General features: G+C 44.7%; 1 protein-coding gene across 1 annotated transcript in view; it reads right to left on the minus strand.

Annotated features, from left to right (window-relative positions):
• C8H10orf90 (chromosome 8 C10orf90 homolog) overlaps positions 1 to 14488 on the minus strand; it is a 62093-nt gene that overhangs the window by 32488 nt on the left and 15117 nt on the right. The window lies entirely within an intron of this gene.

The following is a 14488-nucleotide window of genomic DNA, read 5'->3' on the forward strand; positions in this document are numbered from 1 at the left end:
AGATATATCCCTCAAGAAATCTTTAGTCCCACCACAACATTTCGAGGGTGTCTGATGAGCTTTTTGTTTTAATAAGGTACACTAAAATATACTTTAACACTTCCCTAGCATAACACCAACATGCCAGTGCCACCATGTACGTCCATAGCTGGCATGAAGGAAGAGATTTTTTTTTTTGTCATTGAGCAGTCCAGAACCACAGAGCTGGACTCAATAGCCACAGTGTGTGAAAAAAACAGAATCCAGAAAACAGCCAGAGCAGAGGGCCCACTCCATGGGTTTTGGCAAAGGAATAATGCAGGGCTGCCATCAGTGCAGAGGCAGGGAGTCTGGTCTAGCACTGGAGACTGCTGGCACCAAAGATGGGCGAGATGCCCTTGGAGCCATCTCCTCACCCTGTCGTGGTGCACGGTGAGGAAGACAGGATCAAAGCACAAAATCCTCCTCTGCTGCTGGGGAAGCCTCATGGAAAGGTTATTTTCAGTGTATCAGTGCTGTGGTGAATTACACGTGGGCACCTTCATGGTGAGGAGCAGCCCCCTGTGCTCTTAATTATTTTTTAAAACAACTCAATAGCGAATAACCTTCAGAGAGGGGTAAAGGAGAAAGTCTTGGATTGAGTAAGAGATTAATAGAAATTTGATAAAAAAACCCTATGTAATTAAAGCAACAACTTCCTCTAAGTTATTGATGTTTTCTTTAAATGCTTTGCAATAAGAACCCCACAGTTATCTCAGATCAAGGAGGAAACTACAACAGGAGATCATCAACTTCTGCATGTCAGCTGGTGCACAAGGAAATCCAGAGGTAGGCCAGGGGTAAATCAGATCCAAGAGGCTCATTCTCCCATGAATTTCATTCAAATGCATTTTCAGCACCAGAGAAAGACTGAGGACTACAGGGTCAAAGAGGAGCACGTTGTCAAAGCCCACACTGCGGATTGCACATAACAGGTAAATTATTCTTATCCAAGTAACCTCCTGTGATTAGCAGTAATCTGTGGGTAGAACCATCCAACATCCCACAGATCCCTTGGAATAGGTTGGTAAATTCTTGCCTGTCTAAGTTTAAAAAGCAGCTGTTTCTGGAGCAGGAGAGGCAGGAAGAATCGAGGCAAGAAGAAGAAGAGAAAATATTTCTTTTCCTTGCTAAATCATCCACAGTGGAATTTTGCATTGCCTTTTGTACCCTATCCCATGCAAGGACATTCTCATATTGCTATAGGAATCCTACAGCTGGAGAACACTCAAACTTTTGGCAAGTCATTGAATATATTTGCTGAGATGGATTGAATGGCGTTGGTGGCAAAAGCACTGGCATTTATCATGGTACTATTAAATCTATCATTGGAAGCTTCGTGTTTGTTAATGCTTGTTAAGAGAAAAAGCAAAAAAAACCCAAAAAACAAAACCAAAACCTTTAAAAAGAGCTTGAATCTGTGTTTGCAGTGAAGGCACTACAGGGAGCATAAGGCTTTAGCTGAGATGTGTCACAATCCCAGCGCTCAAATCCTCGCTGTTGACAAAACACATCGCCCTGGAACCCTTGTTACACAACAAAATGCAAAGTTCACTTTCTCCCTGGTGCGAAAGCATGAAAGAAATGGCATTTCAAATACTTTCTGTCTCTGTGGGGAGCAGGAGAAACTTATTTCTCTCCAAGCTGAAATCCCAAGGACTGGTTTAACCTCCCCAGACCTTCCCACCACAATCCACCTCTCCGACTTAAAAATGGGAGATGCCATAGGGAGCACAGGAGCAACTGCTGCCATATGACCTCTGTCCTGTGACATCTTCACTCTTTTTATTTTTTCTCCCCTCACAAACCCTGTTTGTTGAACCAAAAGCTTCGCTCCTTGGCAAGGCGTCTGGACATCCGGCTGCAGCCCAGGGTTTTCCTAATTACGGAGTGCAGCTGGAACTGATTCCCCCCGTCTCGAGTGCCTGGATCCTGCCTCGGGCCAACTGGCAGCTGCCTCAGATAGCGGTTCAGAAAAGATGTGCTTGTAAATCAGCTGCTGAAGCCCAGATCGATGGCAAAGGTGAGGCTGCTGCCGAGGAATCGCGGCCTGGGAAAGTTTGGCAGGACCAGGACAGCCCCACATGGAGCCAGCTCAGGTTTTGTGCAAAACTTGGGACTTTTTCCATGGTAAAAACCATGGCAAATGCTGGTTTCCCAGTGGTTCAGGTCTTTGCCAGGCTGGGGGACACTGATGACAAACCAGCTGTGAGAAGGACATTGAGGAGCTGGAGCGTGTCCAGGGAAGGGAATGGAGCTGGGAAGGGGCTGGAGAATTCCTGAGGGAGCTGGAAAGGGCTGAGCCTGGAGAAAAGGAGGCTCAGGGAGAACCTTGTGGCTCTGCACAGCTCCCTGACAGGAGGGGACAGCCGGGGGGGTCGGGCTCTGCTCCCAGGAACGGGGACAGGAGGAGAGGGAACGGCCTCAGCCTGGGCCAGGGGAGGCTCAGGGTGGAGATTTGGGAACAATTCCTTCCCCAGAAGGGTTTTCAAGAATTGGAACAGGCTGTCTGGGGAAGCAGCAGTATCACCCTGACTGGAAGTGTTCAGAAATCTTGTGGATGTGGCGCTTGGGGTCGTGGGTTAGGGGTGACCTTGGCAGTGCAGGGGAAACATCTGGACTCGATGATCTTAGAGAGCTTTTCCAACTTCAAGCATTCTATGATTGACACCCAGAGTGACACCATGCAGAGCTGGAATGACTTTAGACCACTGACCCTGGCCTCATCCCCAGTTTTTATCAGGAAAGTTGCATATTTTAGTCACTTACTGTTGACATGCTGACAAATCTCAACATGTGTGTCAGCACTTCTGGTCTCCCTTGTTCTGTTCCAAGCCCTGCTTGCTCTGCACTGACCACGTCCCCTGTCCCCTGTGAGCCACCAGCATCACCTCACAGTGAACTGGAGCCCCCAGGAGCCTCCAGTGCTTCCCTGAAAACACCACCAAACAGCACTGGAGCACACACACATTGCTTTGGAAAGAGGAAAACTCCTCCACTTTACAAAAAAAAATACCTTTTTTGTTGATCTTATCTCAACATCCATGAGGCTGGTGAGGGGAGTTGGGCTCCCACCCATGTCCATGGCAGCAGGATCCCTACAGCACTCAAAAACTCCCAAAATTTCCACGAATTCCCCAGTTAGCACCTGGGAGCTAAAGGACAGGCTCCTGTCCTTACCTGCAGGGTATCAGAGCAACTCTGCTAACACAGTGTCTCACTTAAGCATTTTTTTTACAGCCTTTTCTTCCTTCTGTGTATTATTCTTACTGGAGGAGGTAATTTATACTCGACTCTGTTTAAAACATTAGAACCGTTTCAATTTCCTCGTGGCTTCTTTTTTAATTCAAATACCTGCAGAAGCCTCAAGGAAAAAGAAGTGTCGTCAATAAAGATTCCTGCTCGGTGAGGGCTGGGAGAGATCATCGTTTGCTCCTTCAGATCTGAGGTGAGTCATCCAAAAAACCATCCGGACATTACGGATACATCGGAGATGAAAGCCAAGCTGGAACGAGCACCGGAACCAAACCCATGTCTTCTGCTCTTCTTCATGTGTCATAAAGAACGGATATCATAAAACTGCAGAGCCTGGTGTCGTCCAAAATAAAACTGAGCAGGGGAGCTAAGGTTCACATTCCAGGAATGAAAAGTAGAGACGTGAATGCTGAAAATTCCGCCTCTCGTCAGAGTCCTCGCTGATGTCAGGTTGATTTATGGGGAATTTACCAAAAAAAGTTGTGTTTAGTTGCTAGTGGAGAGAGAGCTGCACCTCCAGAAAGCCTTGGCACAGGCACGTGGAATGGTTTGGGTTGGAAGGGGCCTTAAGATCATGGGCAGGGGCACCTCCCTCTGTCCCAGGGTTCTCCAAGCCCCAGTGCCCAACCTGGCCTTGGACACTTCCAGGGATCCAGGGGCAGCCACAGCTGCTCTTGTCGCCCTTCCCAGACATTCTCCTGAGCCTCCAGAAGTGATGTTAAATTCAAGGAAGAGGGGAGGGTTTACACTGATAATCTCTGCAGGGTTTGACATTTAGCAGCCTTGGCGTAAGGCTGGGCAGGAATTCTCACCAGGATGCTTAAGGAGAACAGGGTGCTATCCTGAGAGCTGAAGCACACCTAAAACCCAAATGGGACGTGCTCATCAAGAGAGGGTGACAGAGGGTCGGTCCCTCAGTCCTCTTAGAGCATCTTTGCTGAACTTACAAAAGTCACCTGCACATCCAGGGGTCAAACAGCACCGAGGGCTCAAAGCAGGGGAAAGCAGCTCCAGCTCTTTCCTTGAAACCTTTCATGTCAGGAAAAAAAGCCAAACCGACACAAACAAGCTCTTTGCCACAAAAGAAAGCACTTCAACACAGTGGCACAAAATGATGGTGTTTTAAGGCAGCTTTGCAGGGAAGGCTTTTCAAATCAGAGCGAGCCTAACAGCCTGAAATCACTTCAACCTGAACAGGATTCATTGCGTAAACAAAATAGAAAAGTTTATTTTTTGGTTTGGTTTTTTTGGTGGTTTGTTTTTTGTTTTTTTTTTTTTTAAGATGTCAGGACAGATTTTCTTCTGTGACAAGTGAGATTTGATAAGTGAATTACTCTCCCTGCTTGCACATCTTGGAGCTGTGCTGGCTGCCTGCAGAGATGATTACAGGATCCACCAAGGAAAGGACAAATGAGTCCTGGTCTGCTATCCAAAAGCCACGAGTCATAAATGTCTCATTATCCATGCCATTAGAAGCAAGGTGCTCATCAGGGGGCTAGAAGGAGCACAGGAATTAGATCTTCAAACCCATGCATAATTGGGAAAAAAATTGGTGTGTTCATTATGAATTTCTGTTGTTTTTTATCTCCAATTAATAATATAAAGAGAGGGATCACCCCCAGCACATCCATCACACAGACAAAATTAAGAAAATTCTTCACTTTCTCCCTTTTCCCTTTCTCCTCCAAGTTTTCTTTCTTTTTTCCCTTTCATTTTTCTGTTTTTAAATTTCAGTGATGTTGGGCAATCCGATATTATCCATACATCTCACCATGATTCTGCGTCACAAGTACATTTCTATAATTTGGACACATTTTTCTAAGAGGATTTGGCAAATCAGAGAGAGACTGTGCATGAAGAACCAGAAAAATAACCCACAAATTCTCCTCTGACAAAAGGAATCCTCTTCAGGAAACCCCAGGACATTCTGATTCCTGTGTGAGGTGCCCTCTGCTCACACCAAGGGCGGTGACACCTTTGGTTTCCTGCCAAAGTTCCTGCTTGGTGGCCATTTCATTCTTTTGGGAAATTCTGATATTTCTTTAAGCAAACCCTTCAGTGGGGTCAGGGATCCCAGGGAGGGGTTTTGCCCTGGAGGTGAGGTTTGACCAACCTGAATAAATATATTCAATATTTCAGTACGAATATTGGATGTGCCAGAAATTTGTACAGAAAATAAAGTAACCAGGAGACAGAGACAAAGAAAAGAGGTGAGTCCAGGCAACATCAGCACCTAAATTTTTCTAATTTTAGGGAATTCTGAAGACAATTCTGCTTCAAAGAGCCTTGCACTGAGACTCTTCAGTACCTACTGTCACATGATTTGGTTTATTGACCATTGAGCACCCAATATCCTCTCAAAAGAAAGTTGTAATTAACATAAACACTCCATAAAGAGCTGATGGAAGGTTTCCTTCACCCCTCTCAGAGTCCCCTTCCCTACCTGACCTTAAAACAACCCCATTTTAGGGACCACATCCATTTCTGGAAGTCCAGGAATCCTTGAAACAGCCAGAAAATTCATAAGTGGCCGTAAACATGACAAATACAATGCATAAGCAAACAAAGGCAAAGCAGTTTTGCAGCCAAAAAAATTCTGTTTATGAAGAGTGATTCTAGTGTTATTACGAGTATTTATGTAAAGGTCGCAACACGCGCGGAATTTGATGGCACAAATGGATTCTGTAAATAAAAATTCCGCCCGTGTTGCTCAGGACTGGTAGCAATTACAAAATGTACACATTTGCCCAGAGCTGCTCGTGCATAATAAGAGCTCGAGGTTTTTGTGTGGCCTCCCAATTCAATATTTCTTACATTTACCTGCTTTTGAAAGAGAAGAAACTCAGATAGGACAAGCGCACTGCCTGTTATGCACTTCATGACTCAATATATATCCTGCTGCAGGGATTTTTTTTAGATGCTTTGGCTTAACAATGGTATTTATTGATTTTTTTTTTTTTTCTTTTAATACTCTTAATACAGCGGTGACTCCAGAAAATGCTGTGTGCCGTTGGATACAGATGTTGCTGTGGAGGTATCAAAGGAGTGATTCCAGCCCACGTCTCCATCACTCCCATTTTGTTTCCAAAACAAAGGAGTGGGATGTACAGGAGCCAAATTTGACGCTGAACGATTTGTAAAACAAAATCAAACTTGCTGGAGCTCCAGCCCTGCCAGATTGAAGACAGAATTTTCACGTTACTTTTGTACAATAGAAGCATTCATTTTTTTGTGTGATACTTGGGATTATTCTTTTTTCTGGGAAGTCTTTCACATTAACTGCTGTGATTACAGCCATCACAGACTGCTTGATAATAGGGGATGCAGGCTAAAACCAAGATAAAAAAAATCAGCTTTCGCAGGATAAAAACACAATATCCAAGATTTAAATAACGATGAGACCTCAAAAGTTCAGTTTCTAAGTCGCTGGTGTGATCACAAATAGTTTTGTTTTGCATAATTTAAGGATATTTTGCAGCTCCCCCTAATTTATTTCAGTTGCCATGGACTTGCCCCAATTCTAAATCTAACAGCTGAACTTTGCAGTTATTCCACCACATAAAACTTTTCAGTTGGTGAATTATTACCTGAGTTTGCCTTTGGAAGGGAAAGCAGGAACCCAAATCTCTTATTCATAACGTGCTTTTATTTTTACTACGCACCCGTGCTTTGTTCAATCTTGAAATTACCCTTTTTGGATTCCATTGCAACAGGTGGAGAAACACAGGTGGAGATTAAATAATAGAGATTAAACAAAAAAATGTTGTCATATGACCATAAAACAGGGCAAGGAGGCTGCTGGTTTTATCACCAGATTCAGCAGAAGACAATTCGCCATTGCCTTTTTTTAATTTTCTTTTTTAATCACTCAGGCATTCAGCTCTGAAATGGTGCAGAAAAATCTGGAATCAAGGATCAAATGTGAAAGCCCTCAAACCCATAACCCCTGGCAGCTTTTTGGGATGATGTGTGGAGTGCTCTCCAGCTTTCTTTTGGCTGTGGATGTCACCTGGATGGGAAGGAGCAGGGCTGGGGCTGTCAGCACCCAGCCCAGGCAGCCCTGGCTGCTTTTCCAAGAAGGAATCAGCTGCTGCCTAGCAACCACCCAAACCTGGTGGATGTTTGTATATTCCAGTTCTTGTGCAAAACTCAGCTCAGATCCCAAATTATTGCATTCAGCAATAATTGCATACAACATCAGAGCTGCAACAGATGGATAAGAAAATGCATTTTCCTTTAATTCCTCGTTCTCCAAGGTTGTCTTGGTAAAATACATACCCACCCCCCAACAAATTTAATGCCAGGCCAATCAGAAAAATATTTCAATATGTGAATGGGTGGTTTTCATAATAGTTGCCCTTTAAGAGCTACTTTCATGAATAAAGTAATTTATATACCTTTACATTTTAATGATGATGTCACTAAGAGTCATAGAGGAACAAACTTAAAAGGCTGCATTCTCTTGGGCACAACACAAATTTCCCTGAAAAAAAGTTGTCCCTGTGGTTTAGAAGTCTTGATTTTTTTTTCCCTAATTATTATTTACCGCATGTAAAACAAGGGAAAAAAAACCCAAACAACAACAACAACAAAAAAAATCCAACAACCCTTTTGCACTGTATCCTCTACAGGGATCACATTTTTAGCCTGATGTCCAAAAGGAATTTGATTTATGCCCTATCCTTCTTTATGCCCAACCTGGCCCTTTTGAGGTTGTGGCCTCTTTCAAACAACTTGACAGAAAGGGTCAATAGCTGATCTCCCAACAAGCTGACCACGAAAATCAATGGATTTGTGGGAATGAGAGGCTGCCACAGACAGAAGTTCACCAGGTCATCCCTGTTTGATCTAAGGACACATCCCTTGTCGTGGGAGCAGGGAGGAGGCACAGGGGGCAGACGGGAGAGGGGAAGGGAAAGGAGATATGAGGAGGAGTGAAGAACAATATTTGGGTCTGGGCTCGTGGGCTCTGTCAGCTCTTATGGAACGGCCTCTTTCTTGCCAGCCTGGATTTTCCATTTTGCATTCTCGTTTTCATTCTCTGAAAAAAACCATGGAAATCTCATGGTAAGATGATGGAAATTGAGGGGCTCAGATGATGCCTTGGGAAAGCTGACCTGAAACAGAGACTGCACAGAGCTGGAGAATAAAGCAGGTATTTATTGAAGGGCCTTTAGGGTACACCTTGGGCAGGACAAGAGCCTGGCCAGGGCTACACCCAAGGTGGAACCAAAATGGTCACAAAATGGACACAAAATGGTCACAAAATGGTCACAAAATGGACACAAAATGGATGCTCAGTCATGAGGTCTCACACTTTTATAAGTTTTTGTCTGTTTGCATATTGGAGTTTAATTGTCCAATTACAGCCTCAGATTATGAAGTCCCATCCTTGTTTTCTCTCTTCAGAGAAGAGAGCTTTCAGCTTTTGGGCCTGAAAACTTGTAACAGTTGTCCTTGGCGTGCAGCAGGAAAAGGATTTGTTTTGTGTCCCTGCTGTGTGCAGAGAGCTGAGTGACCCTGAGTGTGAGCTCAGAGCTGCGCCCTGGGCAGCACAGAACATGAAATACAGCAAAGATAAAACTTAAGGCATCACAGAAAAAAATCTAATAATGCCACAGCTGCTTGACCCTGGCAGTGGGGTAATTTAGACATAACCATGTGCGACATCTGTCCTGTTTGAAGTCACAGAGCAAAGCACTGCTGGAGCAGTCACCCTTCTAAATGTGACAGGCTCAGCATCAGATTCGCAGATTTTACTGCAGAGAATGCTTGGAATAATGCCGTGTGAAGTGATGACTGAGCAGCTCAGAACAACCAAATGCTGAAACCATTCTCTCTCCCAGGCAAATGAGGTGCCTGGGGACGGTTGCCACCAGCACCACTTTGTTTGTCCTGCAGTTGTTCCTTTCCAGGACAATCTCTGATCCAGAGCCAGCACACAGACCATTAAATAACTCAGCTGCACTCTCCCCCCAGCCAAATCCTGGGCCTTCCACATCCAGCCTTTCCAGTGGGTGCTTTGGGATGAGAATTGATCCCGGATGTCTCCTCAGGAACACCAGTTCCAGGACACAGACATTGCTGAACGTGCTTTCAGAAACCTCTTCGGTCACTGTTGATATTCCCTCTTCCATCAGCTGCCATCAAACCCTGGGAATGACCTGCAGGATGCGACTGAGCCTTTTCAGGCTCAACAAGGAGCCCTCTGAGCTCCCAACCCTGCGCTGGTGACACCAAGGCTCAGGCGGGACGTGACCGGGTCAGGTTCTGCCCGAAGCCAAGGGCAGCAAAGCTCAGGTGGAATGTTCAGGTCCTTTGGGAAAGCTGCAGCTGGAGATGTGGATATGAAACTGTCCAGCCCATCCCCATGGCTGCAGCCCTTGGGCAAACTGAGTGTCCCCTTTCTTTTCACCCCGATTTTCACGGACCGATAGGCTCAGGTAGATATCTCTATTGGATTAGTTCCAGTTACTTTGGTTAATTTGCAAGTTTAGTTTGATGGGTTATTTGGTTTGTGTGTTTCTTAGTTTTGTGTTTTGTTTTGTTTTTCTTAAAGATGAGATGTGGTTTTGCCTGCTTTGTTTGGTGTTTTTTCGTGTTTGGGTTTTTTTTGGTTTTTTTTTGGTTTGTAATGGACCTTTTTTTACATCCACTCCAAAAAGGTACATTGGTGGCTCTTATATCCAAAGGAAAAAATGGAGAAAAGCCTGGTCTTTGCTAGGATGAGTGTAAATGTGTTCTGGGAGCCCTCCAGCAGCTGTCCCACCCCGAGGAAGCAAACAGGCCAGTTTTATTTCAAACCCTGCGCCATGGTGCTCAGTGATCCTGAACTTTTCTCTCCCCAAACACATCCATGCAATCTGGATGGTGGGAATGCTAAAAAGAGGTGGACACACAGGGACTGTGTGGATTGAGAGAGCACTGCATCAATTCAAGGGAGCTGAGGCAAAAAGGCCAATATTTACAACAGGAGAATTTACTTTCAATTAAACCCAACCAACAGCAGCCAACAGGAGAGACAAACACAGCGGGGATACATGCAAGGACAACGGGTTAAAGTTTTGGCCTCTTTAAATAGTTTAAAACCCAGGCTTTTAAAATTTTCCCCCTTTTAAAGAGAAGAAAAAATAAAATACACTCAGAAGTACGTGCACTTTTTGGTGCTTAGTGGGATAAAGGTCATCTAAGATGTAAAAAAATAAAATAACCTGAAAATTCCAGCAAGTCCCTCATTATTTTAAATAAAAAGGCAGAAATATTTCTCACAACCTAAACTGAAAGCATGATTTTGGAGGCTGTGTCTGGTGTATGTCATATTGATTTAAGACCATCTTATTACTCTAATTGTAGCACTGCCTTAGTTGGAAGAATGTGGGGATTAACACCTTGGCCAGAAATTTAATGCTGATAGATGCATAAATGTAGATTTATATACTTAATTCAACAGTTAAGGAAGTTTATTAACTCAAAATTAGGTGGATTTCTCTAATTTATAATGGTTTTTTTATATTTAAATAAAATACTGAAATGAGCACAAGATGTTTCTGTACCTTGGGTGTACACTGGTGTTTCTGGCTGCGTATTGTGATATCAGGATTTTCCTAGGATTTCCAAGGTTGAGAGTGTGGGGTTTTTATTGGGTTTGGGGGGGTTTTTTTGTGTTTTGGGCTTTTTTTCCCTCCCCCAGAAAACAGTTCCAGCTTAGTTCCCTGTTGCCTTTTAAAAAGCAGTAGCTAAATCAAGGTGTTATTGATTTCCTTGCAAATGGACAAGTAAAAGTTCCACCAGCTCCAAGCCTTATTCTTCCCAACCCTCTCCTTTCCTAACAAAGCTTCCAGGTCATGGTTATCCATTGGCAGAACTGGATTAAGGTCTGGCAAGTGCTCAACCCAAATTATTATAACCTCACTCTCAGATTCCTGGAAAAAATTCCTCCTTTTGGGCCACAACTCCAAGGCTAGGTCAAGACTACTACAGAAAGAAGCAGAGAAAGGAGCTTTTATGGTGTGAAGTAAAGCTGTAATAAAATCCAAGATCTCCCTGAAGGAGGAGTTTGCAATACCTGCACCTACAGCAGGTTAAGATAACAGTCTCAGCTTTGTGGGGAGAAATAAACAGCTTTATGTTCCTGACCTCCAGCACACACAGCCATGAAATCAGAGTGCAATTGGAGTTATTTGCTACTTTTTAGATATTCATTTCTTTTCCCTGGTGCTGAAAAGGCCTGGCTGAAGGCAGCTTATACTAGATTAGGCTTCCAACACCTTCATGCATTATAGACTCCAAAGACATTTTTTTTTTCCCCCCTTTCTCTCAGAAGGTGAAAGTGTTGAGTCATTTCTTTTAAAGACCTGGTGGAAGTTATTGCTCATTAAATAAAAGAACTGCTGCTCCAGGCTGGGCTCAGGGATGCTGCTCCAGGCTGGGCTCGGGGATGCTCTCCCAGGCTGGGCTCAGGGATTCTCTCCCAGGCTGGGCTCAGGGATGCTCTCCTAGGCTAGGCTCAGGGATGCTGCTCCAGGCTGGGCTCAGGGATTCTCTCCCAGGCTGGGCTCAGGGATGCTGCTCCAGGCTGGGCTCAGGGATTCTCTCCCAGGCTGGGCTCAGGGATGCTCTCCTAGGCTGGGCTCAGGGATTCTCTCCCAGGCTGAGCTCAGGGATTCTCTCCCAGGCTGAGCTCAGGGATGCTCTCCTAGGCTGGGCTCAGGGATGCTGCTCCAGGCTGAGCTCAGGTATTCTCTCCTAGGCTAGGCTCAGGGATTCTCTCCCAGGCTGGGCTCAGGGATTCTCTCCCAGGCTGAGCTCAGGGATGCTCTCCCAGGCTGGGCTCAGGGATTCTCTCCCAGGCTGAGCTCAGGGATGCTCTCCTAGGCTAGGCTCAGGGATGCTCTCCCAGGCTGAGCTCAGGGATGCTCTCCTAGGCTAGGCTCAGGGATTCTCTCCCAGGCTGAGCTCAGGGATGCTCTCCTAGGCTGGGCTCAGGTATTCTCTCCCACACTGAGCTCAGGGAAGCTCTGTGTCCAACTGCAGCCTCCACATCCCCTCAGGACTCAGCTCCTGGCTCCCCTCTGCTGCTCTGCTCACCCTTCCCTGGCTTAACTGAGCTAATCCGAGATGCTAATGGGGATTACCAGCAGCTCCTCGGTGCTGCCCTGTGCCAGCAATAATTAGGGTTTCAAAGACCAGCGAGCGCCTGGTGGGAAGGGATTGTCATTTGTGGAGCCAGTCCCTTTAATGGAGAAACAACCCCCGTGCTACAGGAGAGGATAATTTGGCAGCTGCGGTCCCAGTGGCTCAGAGACATAAAATCCAGCCTCATCAATGTGTAAGATTAGAAGTAATTAGCCCCTATATGGTAAAGTCATCGCTTAGGAACTCGGCGCCGTCTGGGGACTTTGTGTAACGATGCCTCAGGGACGAGTAAGATGGGACCTTTGACTCCAGCGATTTGGAAGGGGCTGAGACCTAATTAAATCTGCAAAGATGCTGTAACTGCATTAAAAGGGATTTTTAAATATGAGCCATATTCCCTTTCACTAAACAAACTAGGTGTATTCCACCCTGGAACAGGGAGAGAATTAATCAGGGGACAGCGAGCCAACAGCTGCTGTGCGGCTGCCAAAGAGAAGATGATACGGGATTATACAGAATCGAAGGACATTTAATAAGAATTGAGGGATATTCACAAGAATTGAGGAATATTTAACAGGTTTGTTCGAAGGATGAGGTTTTATTCAGCTGGGGTGAAAAACCAAGCGCATAACCCGCGTTGTAAATCCGAGAGAATGTGAGGTTTTTGAAAGCTGTTTCTCCAAATGTTTAACTTATCATAACCACTGATTCCCTTACATAAATAAAAGCTAATTTTCTTGTAAAAAAACAATATACAATTCACTTTTTCACTCGTTAGAAAAGCCAATTTGCAGCCTTTCAAAGAAGGGTACACAGAGCTATTACATTTCTGCTACTGAGCTCCAAACAGCACTTCCCATCTTCCTTTTCCTTAAAAAGGCTTGGCACTTTGTACTGGGAAAAGGAAAGGTTTTAAGTTCTCTTCTCAGCAACGACTGCCTCATTTATATGATCTATCTTCTCCCCAGGATTAAAAAAAAAAAAAAAAAAAAATCACAGTATGATATTAATATTTTTCTAGCATAACTCAGCCCTCTGCCTTTTGTCAGTGCAGGGCTGGGTCCTCAAAGCCTGGAAAAGCATTTTAAGGGCATGAACTCAGAGTGGGACAACAGAGACATGCTGATGGGCAAAGAGAAAAGAGCACTGGGATGACACTTCATCATTCTGCTTAAAAAAAATTAATTAAAACGGCATCAAACTCATGGGTAGGCAGGTCAATGCTGAGGGAAATCACCATTTAGCCAAAAATCGTCAATATTATTTTTCTGAAGTTTTAGGGGCAATTTGATCTTTGCATTTATGATGGTGGTAGGACTATAGTCACTACTTTTACAAAAGAAACATCTTCAGGCATTCCTGAGTGAATTCAGGGTTATTTATACTGAAATGATCCCTTGTTATTATACTGAAATTATTTTATACTGAAATTATCCATTGCTATTTATACTGCAATTATCCATTGTTTGGGCTGCCTATAAACCTGCGACCTCAGTAATCTTTATTTGAGCCAAGCTTGGTGAAGAAACCTGTAAATACATAATCTCATAGAGCACATCGACAGCCTACGGGACTGATGCCGTAAGTTTTAACTTTCATATTTGGAGATTCTCTGCTGCCCAGGGTGCAGCTCTGAGCTCACACTCAGGGTCACTCAGCTCTCTGCGCACAGCAGGGACACAAAACAAATCCTGTTCCTGATGGACACCAAGGACAACTTTCAGCCCCAAAGCACAAACAGCGGTGGCTGGAGGGAGGAACAAGAAGGATGGGACCTCACAGCCTGGAGCTGGGATGGGACAATGAAACCCCAATGTGCAAATGGACCAGAACTGATCAAAGTGTGAGACCTCGTGACCATTTGTCCATTTTGGGACCATTTTGTGATCATTTTATGTCCATTTTGTGACCATTTTGGGTCCACCTTGAGTGTAGCCCTGGTCAGGCTCTTGTCCTGCCCAAGGTGTACCCTAAAGGCCTTTCAATAAATATCTACTTTATTCTCCAGCTCTGTGCAGTCTCTGTTCCAGGTCAGCCTTCTTAGGCATCAGGACGACTAAAAGCATGTTACTAGCATGAT

This window comes from Hirundo rustica, chromosome 8 (genome assembly GCF_015227805.2).
Source record: "Hirundo rustica isolate bHirRus1 chromosome 8, bHirRus1.pri.v3, whole genome shotgun sequence".
NCBI classification, from domain to species: Eukaryota; Metazoa; Chordata; class Aves; order Passeriformes; family Hirundinidae; genus Hirundo; species Hirundo rustica.